The sequence below is a fragment of the Oryza sativa genome, chromosome 9, assembly GCF_034140825.1.
Source record: "Oryza sativa Japonica Group chromosome 9, ASM3414082v1".
Classification (NCBI taxonomy): domain Eukaryota; kingdom Viridiplantae; phylum Streptophyta; class Magnoliopsida; order Poales; family Poaceae; genus Oryza; species Oryza sativa.
This window is the reverse complement of record NC_089043.1, coordinates 19,517,467-19,528,414: the sequence shown is the minus strand read 5'-3', so window position 1 is coordinate 19,528,414 and position 10,948 is coordinate 19,517,467. Positions and strand designations below refer to the sequence as shown.

General features: G+C 52.6%; 1 long non-coding RNA gene across 1 annotated transcript; it reads right to left on the bottom strand.

Moving 5' to 3' along the window:
- Positions 1-958, bottom strand: LOC112936424 (uncharacterized). The gene is made up of 2 exons (XR_003238599.2): positions 475-958; positions 1-168 (listed from the first exon to the last, which is right to left on the bottom strand). It is a non-coding gene; the product is annotated as an uncharacterized lncRNA (long non-coding RNA).
- Between the last annotated feature and the right edge of the window lie 9,990 nt (positions 959-10,948).

Genomic DNA, 10,948 nt, shown 5'->3' with positions numbered 1-10,948 from the left:
TTGAAGTTAATTTAAGAATTTTGAGATCATACTATTATATTACTTAAATTGTAAACTCAGGTCAGGATGTCAGGTAAATATTTGGTAAATAAAATAAAAGGAGACAGGGCCCATAAAACTGTTGCTGCTACTTGCATCATTGATGGTTGTAGAAAAAATTGCCAGAGCCTGAAGAATCACACAAAAAGAACTCTGAATGAGAGCACTGTGTTGCATATATGATAAAAAAAATCTCCATCTAGGTCATTGCTTCACTGAATCATACAGTTGCCTGTGTATTCTCATTGATTCACTAAATGTTGCTTAGTAATAAGAATTATTTGTAGTCATTTAGTGCATATACTGTTGTACAGGGAAAATAGAAAGGGACTGATTTGGGATACTTTGAATCGAAGAAATTAGTGTGACTACTCAATTAGCATCAATCAAGATGTATTATAAAAAGATTTATAGCTGAATGGGGAAAGAACCTACACTGAAACATCTGAGATCAGCAAGCAGTGGAAGTGGAACAACCCCTTTGTTGACCGAGCAGATCAATCCAGGGATCTGTGTATGGAGGAGAAGCTTCTTGCTGGCCGAGCAGATCCATCCAGGGACGTTCTTGTATGGAGGAGAAGCAGCACCTGCTTGTTGGCCGAGAAGATCGATCCAGCTGCTGTGTATATCATCATACATAAATAAGATGGGAAAGAAAGGCTGGAGTAATGCAAGCGACCGTTTGAAAACATGAAGAATTGAAGATGAATAGACGAGACTAATTTCTTCGGGCAGTTTAATTCAGTTTCTTTGTGCGCCAACTGACGCTTCCGTTTCTTCATGCACACGCGGACACACCTAGGAGGCGAAGAGGTTGGGAGGCGGGTGATGGGGGCATGGGAAGGCAGCTGTGGCACAGGGGTGCGACATCGCGGGGAGAAGGGGAAGTGGCAACTACAGCGCCGGGGCCACGGGAGGCGATGCGGCCGTGAGGCAGGATCCACCTATGGCATTGGTCGCTCCGAGGGCGCTACGGAGACGCAACGAGGATCCTCGAGATGTAATCGAACGGCTGAGAACTAAATAATGACGTGGCTGTACCACAACTCAGAAAATCGTACTTAGTGGGGATGACTTGTATAGATATATAGGATACCAGATTTCCCCGTTTTCCTCCCTCGCGCGCTGCTAGCGCTCCCCGCTGAGAAAAATCCCACGCGAATGAGAGATTGGGGGCAGCAGATGCACCGTCGCTATTGTGGAGACTATGGGTACCCCATACCCACACGGCATGGTTATCCGACTAGTTATAGGGGATAACTTATATCTATGTAATATGTAACAGATCATGACTTGGGTGTTATGTTTCCTTGTATATTACGGAACGGCCTAAAGTCCTGGTTTGATAATATTGTAAAGTAGATTTAGGAAACCGATACCGTATTGGTTAAGGTTTCTATCTTGTAATCCTGCTCCCCGTCCTATATAAGGTGGGCAGGAGGCCCTCTAGGGGGCAGATGAGACAACCTGATCGTCAGATCAATACACACCCGGTGGATTCAAATCCCCAAACAGGAGTAGGGTATTACCTCTCATTGAGAGGGCCTGAACCTGTCTAAATCCTTTGTCTCTGCATCCATCCACTTTTAGGTCTCGTGCGCTACCCCCTTTTATTATTGCCGAAATCATGTTTCGACAGTTGGCGCGCCAGGTAGGGGTGCATCGAGTTTCTATCGACAAGTGCGATGGAATAAATTTTTAGGAGTCGCCGGCATCATCTTCGCATCTGTAGCGTGAGATCCGCTGCCGTCGACACACCTTCATCGTCAGATTTGAGTCAGTCGTCAAGTTGTCTCCCTGATCATCAGAAATTAAAGTTATCGGCCTCTTCTTCGCTCTAGCCTGGGAGGATTAATCTCGGCAATTCTGATGGATTTAATTTCCGCCACCGCTGAGCTCTTTTCTTGATCAGCAAAGACCAGAAGCCTCTACAACAAGCATGCAATGCAATCTGAATTGTTCGTCAAAGGAATCATTATCATCAACGCTACAAGCTGCACGTGCCCACAGACTGCAGACGAAAGCCACACGTGAATTTCTCCATCAATTGCCACAGGTCCCTGATGGGTGTCACTGCATATAAAGGAGATCAGACAATCAACGACGAATACATCGCCGCGGCGTCCTACCTCGTGGTGTCCATACACGATCACCACGCCGGTACGCCCGAGTTTCCAATCTATTCAACAGCAAGATATCGTGCCGCCGCTGATATCAATACCGACGGCAGCCGTGCACATGCGGGTCCAGCCACCTCACACAATGATCACAGTTTGATCTCCGGACCAGCCCGACTACAAATCGGCAAACTACGTTCATATCCAGGAAGAATCTTCGCTTCAAAGAGTTGGATTATGCCACGGCAATTAATTTGAGACTATCAACCACGATGCTTCAGATTGGAAATCTTGAGACAACTGCCATAGTTTGTCCAGGATGCCGTAGCCCACCGAGCAACCGTGCCGCCGAGTACCAGAGCGATCCGTTTACTTGCATGTGTTCCAATCCAGCACTGTCGCGTTCTCATGCAAAGCAAGGAGCTATGCCTGGAGGCTGGATGTCACGTCACGATGCTAAGTCTCATATATCATATACAGGATCACTCCAAACAGTACACATCAGGAGTAATATGTTGGCTGAGAGGGGAGATAGGCTGCTTCTATACTGGAGTACTGACCTTCTTGGTTGGTCTACGTCGCCGCTGTTGGGTGTATACGACTTCACCGCCGGCCTGCCTCCGTCGCCGCCGACTGGTGCCTCCGCCTACACGGCTGGCCTATTATGCCGCCGCTGTTGGGCGTCTACGACTTCACCGCCGGCCTGCCTCCATCGCCGCCGACTGGTGTCTCCGCCTATATGGTTGGTTGGTCACACCACCGTTGTTGGGCGTCTACGTCTTCACCACCGGCCTGCCTCCGTCGCCGCCGACTGGTGCCTCCGCCTACACGGCTGGCCTATTATGCCGCTGCTGTTGGGCGTCTACGACTTCACCGCCGGCCTGCCTCCGTCGCCGCCGAGTGGTGCCTCCGCCTACACGGCTGGCCTATTATGCCGCCGCTGTTGGGCGTCTACGACTTCACCGCCGGCCTGCCTCCGTCGCCGTCGAGTGGTGCCTCCGCCTACACGGCTGGCCTATTATGCCGCCGCTGTTGGGCGTCTACGACTTCACCGCCGGCCTGCCTCCGTCGCCGCCGAGTGGTGCCTCCGCCTACACGGCTGGCCTATTTTGCCGCCGCTGTTGGGCGTCTACGACTTCACCGCCGGCCTGCCTCCGTCGCCGCCGAGTGGTGCCTCCCCCTACACGGCTGGCCTATTATGCCGCCGCTGTTGGGCGTCTACGACTTCACCGCCGGCCTGCCCCCGTCGCCGCCGAGTGGTGCCTCCGCCTACACGGCTGGCCTATTATGCCGCCGCTGTTGGGCGTCTACGACTTCACCGCCGGCCTGCCCCCGTCGCCGCCGAGTGGTGCCTCCGCCTACACGGCTGGCCTATTATGCCGCCGCTGTTGGGCGTCTACGACTTCACCGCCGGCCTGCCTCCGTCGCCGCCGAGTGGTGCCTCCGCCTACACGGCTGGCCTATTATGCCGCCGCTGTTGGGCGTCTACGACTTCACCGCCGGCCTGCCTCCGTCGCCGCCGAGTGGTGCCTCCGTCTACACGGCTGGCCTATTATGCCGCCGCTGTTGGGCGTCTACGACTTCACCGCCGGCCTGCCTCCGTCGCCGCCGAGTGGTGCCTCCGCCTACACGGCTGGCCTATTATGCCGCCGCTGTTGGGCGTCTACGACTTCACCGCCGGCCTGCCTCCGTCGCCGTCGAGTGGTGCCTCCGCCTACACGGCTGGCCTATTATGCCGCCGCTGTTGGGCGTCTACGACTTCACCGCCGGCCTGCCTCCGTCGCCGCCGAGTGGTGCCTCCCCCTACACGGCTGGCCTATTATGCCGCCGCTGTTGGGCGTCTACGACTTCACCGCCGGCCTGCCTCCGTCGCCGCCGAGTGGTGCCTCCGCCTACACGGCTGGCCTATTATGCCGCCGCTGTTGGGCGTCTACGACTTCACCGCCGGCCTGCCCCCGTCGCCGCCGAGTGGTGCCTCCGCTTGCACGGCTGGCCTATTATGCCGCCATTAGTGGGCATCTTCGCTTTCACCGTCGACCGCCTTCGTCGCCGCCGACTGGTGTCTTCATTGTTATTGATGGACGACTTTGTTCCCACATTGGCCACTTCTGCCATCACCAAGGGGAATATTACAAAGCTAAGTCATCATTTATTTTATTCTTTATATGATTTTTTTCCTTTTCCTCTGCCTCACTACACCAATTGGTCTTCCATTGAGTAGTGAGTCGGGGGCTACAGATGTTATATCATATTTTTTATAATATTTATCTTGATTGCTTGCGACATAATCTGAGTACAAAAGTACCTATCGAGTTATGGAGTTCTATCTTCCTATGCTTTCCGTTTGGTTTGCCAATGGATGGTTGCCTTTGGGCCGATTCCTAGCACCCGGGGGCTCGTTGGATGGACCGAGTAACGCAAGGTGCTAAGTATTATTCGGAATAAATCAAAAGCATAGAGATAAGATAAATTTATTTTCTGCTCTTAATAATTGCAAAAGTACCCGAGTAGTAAATTCTGATTCGTGAAACTTTGTTCCATTAATGGCGAACTCATGTCACTCATATGCATGTCTGGGAAGTGCCTAGGCCGACTCCCGGTGCTTGGGGGCTATGACTAGTCGGACAGAGCGTTTAAACGTAATGAATCATCTGCTCGGGGAAATCAAAATTGACAAGAGGAGAAATACATATTTATAAATATTTTAAAATACTTGATTTTTTTCCCGAGTATTATATTTATATCAGATACTACTCATCCTATATGTTTGTTCTGCAGGATCCAGATCCAGATATGCATAAAAGGGATTCATGGCTTTAAGCTTATCTCTTACGCTCCAGGAATGGATCAGTCAGAACATCACCACCGGCTCGCCTCGACCGCCGCCGACTGGTGTTTCCGCCTGCACGGCTGGCCTATTATGCCGCCGTTGTTGGGCGTCTACGTTTTCACCAACCGGCTTGCCTTCGCCGCCGCCGACTGGTGTTTCCGCCTGCACGGCTGGCCTTTATGCCGCCGTTGTTGGGCGTCTACATCTTCACCGACCGGCCGCCTCGTCCGCCGCCGACTGGTGTTTCCGCCTGCACGGCTGGCCTTTATGCCTCCGCTGTTGGGCGTCTACGTCTTCACCGACCGGCCGCCTCGTCCGCCGCCGACTGGTGTTTCCGCCTGCACGGCTGGCCTTTATGCCGCCGCTGTTGGGCGTTTACGTCTTCACCGACCGGCTTGCCTTCGCCGCCGCCGACTGGTGTTTCCGCCTGCACGGCTGGCCTATTATGCCGCCGTTGTTGGGCGTCTACGTCTTCACCGACCGGCTTGCCTTCGCCGCCGCCGACTGGTGTTTCCGCCTGCACGGCTGGCCTTTATGCCGCCGCTGTTGGGCGTCTACGTCTTCACCGACCGGCCGCCTCGTCCGCCGCCGACTGGTGTTTCCGCCTGCACGGCTGGCCTATTATGCCGCCGTTGTTGGGCGTCTACGTCTTCACCGACCGGCCGCCTCGTCCGCCGTCGACTGGTGTTTCCGCCTGCACGGCTGGCCTATTATGACCGCCGTTGTTGGGCGTCTACGTCTTCACCGACCGGCCGCCTCGTCCGCCGCCGACTGGTGTTTCCGCCTGCACGGCTGGCCTATTATGACCGCCGTTGTTGGGAGTCTACGTCTTCACCGACCGGCCGCCTCGTCCGCCGCCGACTGGTGTTTCCGCCTGCACGGCTGGCCTATTATGACCGCCGTTGTTGGGCGTTTACGTCTTCACCGACCGGCTTGCCTTCGCCGCCGCCGACTGGTGTTTCCGCCTGCACGGCTGGCCTATTATGCCGCCGTTGTTGGGCGTCTACGTCTTCACCGACCGGCTTGCCTTCGCCGCCGCCGACTGGTGTTTCCGCCTGCACGGCTGGCCTTTATGCCGCCGCTGTTGGGCGTCTACGTCTTCACCGACCGGCCGCCTCGTCCGCCGCCGACTGGTGTTTCCGCCTGCACGGCTGGCCTATTATGCCGCCGTTGTTGGGCGTCTACGTCTTCACCGACCGGCCGCCTCGTCCGCCGTCGACTGGTGTTTCCGCCTGCACGGCTGGCCTATTATGACCGCCGTTGTTGGGCGTCTACGTCTTCACCGACCGGCCGCCTCGTCCGCCGCCGACTGGTGTTTCCGCCTGCACGGCTGGCCTATTATGACCGCCGTTGTTGGGCGTCTACGTCTTCACCGACCGGCTTGCCTTCGCCGCCGCCGACTGGTGTTTCCGCCTGCACGGCTGGCCTTTATGCCGCCGCTGTTGGGCGTCTACGTCTTCACCGACCGGCCGCCTCGACCGCCGCCGACTGGTGTTTCCGCCTGCACGGCTGGCCTTTATGCCGCCGCTGTTGGGCGTCTACGTCTTCACCGACCGGCCGCCTCGTCCGCCGCCGACTGGTGTTTCCGCCTGCACGGCTGGCCTTTATGCCGCCGCTGTTGGGCGTCTACGTCTTCACCGACCGGCTTGCCTTCGCCGCCGCCGACTGGTGTTTCCGCCTGCACGGCTGGCCTTTATGCCGCCGCTGTTGGGCGTTTACGTCTTCACCGACCGGCTTGCCTTCGCCGCCGCCGACTGGTGTTTCCGCCTGCACGGCTGGCCTGTTATGCCGCCGTTGTTGGGCGTCTACGTCTTCACCGACCGGCCGCCTCGTCCGCCGCCGACTGGTGTTTCCGCCTGCACGGCTGGCCTATTATGACCGCCGTTGTTGGGCGTCTACGTCTTCACCGACCGGCTTGCCGCCGACTGGTGTTTCCGCCTGCACTGCTGGCCTTTATGCCGCCGTTGTTGGGCGTCTACGTCTTCACCGACCGGCCGCCTCGACCGCCGCCGACTGGTGTTTCCGCCTGCACGGCTGGCCTGTTATGCCGCCGTTGTTGGGCGTCTACGTCTTCACCGACCGGCCGCCTCGTCCGCCGCCGACTGGTGTCACCGCCTGCACGGCTGGCCTGTTATGACGCCAACTGATGCTATCTTCTTCACGGCTGGCTACATCACCGTCACCGCTAATAGGCATCATCATCTTCAACGCAAGCTGTCTACGTCTACTGCTGACTAGTGCCCTCACCTCTACGTCTGGTTTAGACAGCTACCACTACTGATAAACATCATCGTTTTCCGTCGCCGACTGGTTATGCTGTCGCCGACTGGTGCTTTTATCTTCACAACTGCGCGTCTTCACTACCAGTTTGCTTCTGTTGCCGCCGACTCGTGTTCACTTCATCACGGCAATGCAACTTTGTCATCATGGTAGAGCGACTTCATCTTTATTATCTTCGGCACTGGCAAACTCTATTGCTGCTACTTCGCAAGTTTTGCTACTTCACCAACCACGACGTCTTTGTTAGCCTCGACATCTCGGCATACGATGCCATGTTATTTTACTACAACAAGAGGCTCTCCAATATTCAGGATTTCTACTTGGACATCTTCAACACATATCTTCAATCAAGCAATGACTACTCGACGACAAGAAGCTATAATTCTCGACTCTATGTTCAGTTGTTTCCCAACTAACCAAAGAGTCGGGGGCTACACAAATATAAGGCTCAAAATTTGACAAATTTTATGTCAAGCTGAAGAAATCAATTAATCAGCCAATGAGTCAACTCCAGGAGTCATTATCTTCATCTTTGCTTCGGAACAGACATTCTACTTCAACAACTTCAAATATTTCGGTTTAGACGAGTTGGGCAACAACATCAACTCTCCTCCAATTATTTGTCTTCACGGTTGGCCTACTACGCAACTGCCGATAGAGGATCTCATCGTTATCATCGGCTGCTACATTGCTATTGACTGGATCACCGACATCGTCATCTTCATCAACATCTTGTCAAGCCTCATCAACATAGCCTACTCTGCTGCCGTTGATGGGAAACTTCGTCATCATAGTCGGCTATCTCTGTTGCCGCTAATCATCATTACCGTCGGATGCGTTTGTCGCCGCCGATTATTTTCTTCATCTTCATGATTGGTGGATTTCGCCATCACCGTTGATGCGCGTCTACGTCTTCATCGTCGGTTTGCTTTTGTCACCACCGACTGTTCTTTCGTTGTTGTTGGGCGCCTACATCTTCACTGCTAGCTGACCTGACTGTTGCCGACTGGTTTCTTCGCCTCCATGGTTATGCAACTTCATTACATTTGATTGGTGGCATCTTTACTACCACTGACATCTTTCGTTACTTCTGATGAGCAATTTCGTCTTCATGTTGGTCATTTCATCTCCATGCCGACTGCGTCAGCTACCATCAATGGACAATTTTGACTATGACAGAAGGACAAGCTATATGCTCAGGGGCTCATCAACTCAAGCGTGAGGATTATATCTCCAATTTGGACTTGTTCCGGATACATTCCACATGGATTCATAGTCATGAGTCTATTTTCTATGCTCAAAGACTGGACCAATTATTATTCCCCGTAAGGGCTATCAACCGAATACTTGCGCCAGTCGGGATTCAATTATTATATTTATTTTTGGAGTATCCCATAAGGGATAATCATTCAGATCAGAAGCTATTCATATGAGCTACACTTGGTCTATATTACCCGGAAGATTTATTACTCAGGAGCATGTTACATGCGTCATCCTTTAAAGGGTGTCGAAGGCATATTTTTTGGCCTAGGCCTAATATGTCTGCAGCCCATATTTTCAGGTGTGGCCTGTCACGTTCTTTTAGGGACTTAGGCACTTTTTGCTTAGGCCAAAGTGCGCGTGATCAAGTGCCCAATACCTTAAAATCCTTTTATACCGCAGTTACTTAACTTTTTAGGAGTTGGTACAATGCATCTTAAAAGGTGTCAAACAGTAAAGCTTTATATAGCTGTCCCGCTGACTTTTTTATATAGTCAAGGTGCTGTTTGGGTTTATCAAGCAATTGATTGGATACAATATCATTGCTTTTTGCCACGTAAGTGTGCATTTTTATTGACCAATATTATGGCTTAGGCTGATTATATATTATGGTCATTTTTCAGGCGGTTGGTAAATCCTTTATGAGTTTACTTACTCGGATGTTATACCACATATGCCATATATTTCCAGGTGTGGTGAAACCATGTGTCTTTTAGGGACTTAAGCACATCTGTTGAAGCAGTGTGCGCATGGCGTATGCCCAATACTTTGGAAATTTCTTTATTCACAGCATTCAAGCTTCTTTATAGTTGTTTTGCTATGTGAACTTTCAAAGATGTTGTCAACTTTAGGTTGTACGCATCATATTTTACAAAGCAGTTGGTATATCACTCGGATCATGTTATTTGGAGGGTTCACACCGCATATGCTATATATTGATATCAAGTCACTTGGTTGATTACGATTATCAAAACCACTCGGTTGGTTGGATTATTTATTCCTTGACTATATGCTTGGTTTGTTCAATTAACCACATTGTCGGGGGCTACACCTATTAGGTGCATCTGGTCGGTGCACCTGACTTTATTTTCCAGCCCTCCACAGTCTTCAGATTTGGTAAAAGTACTCGGGAGACCATGACAAAGATGATTGAAGCACTCAGCTTTGGAGTAATCTGGTTCGAGAGAAGATTATCTTTTCGACTGCGAAGGTCTCAGGGGCTACTGTGGAGATTATGGGTACCCCATACCCACACGGCATGGTTATCCGACTAGTTATAGGGGATAACTTATATCTATGTAATATGTAACAGATCATGACTTGGGTGTTATGTTTCCTTGTATATTACGGAACGGCCTAAAGTCCTGGTTTGATAATATTGTAAAGTAGATTTAGGAAACCGATACCGTATTGGTTAAGGTTTCTATCTTGTAATCCTGCTCCCCGTCCTATATAAGGTGGGCAGGAGGCCCTCTAGGGGGCAGATGAGACAACCTGATCGTCAGATCAATACACACCCGGTGGATTCAAATCCCCAAACAGGAGTAGGGTATTACCTCTCATTGAGAGGGCCTGAACCTGTCTAAATCCTTTGTCTCTGCATCCATCCACTTTTAGGTCTCGTGCGCTACCCCCTTTTATTATTGCCGAAATCATGTTTCGACAGCTATTGATAGGGGGGGGGGAGGGATTTCCAAAAAAAAATTAGGATCTAGATAAATGATCTGTTGGAGGCAATTTTTTTTACTAAAATCTAAAAAAAATCAAGATGGGATGGAATAAGGGTCAGACCACCCAAACCCGCAGTTAAATGCTCTAGTCCGACCTCTCTGATACCGGCGGTTAAGACTGGTCTTTGTGTGAGGACAGGGCAGTGTGAAATTTAGTTGCTAAATTTGGCTGTCAAAGCCTTCAGCACCTCGTACGTGACACCGTACGTGCACCTCTTTCGGTCTCGCTCGCCTTCCTTCTTCCGACTCCATTAGCACCGCGTGACGCCGTGCCGCGGACGATCAAGATCGACACGACCAACGTGGCATGTTGCGTACGTGTGTGTGTACTCACCCACACCTTACCCCGCGCGCTCTCGCCAGTAGTAGTCCACCTCTTGCATGCCCCCACCTGCCCACCTCGCCCGCCGTCTCGCTCGCTGTCTCGTCGCCCTCACGTACGACTTCCATCACGAGCCTCCCGCCCGGTCGCCCCGCTCCGGACTCCGGATCGGCCGATCGTGATCGATCGGTCTCGCTGCCGCCCGCCGCGCGCGCGCCCCCCGCGATCTCACGAGGAAAAAGCGGACGACGACGAGGTCACTACTCCCTCCCACGACGCGGCACCAACCGCGCGCCCACGCGAGCGCTCGCGCCGCGCGAACCCAACCTTGCTCGATCGTACGTGTTGCCGTAGCATATAGCGCGCGCGC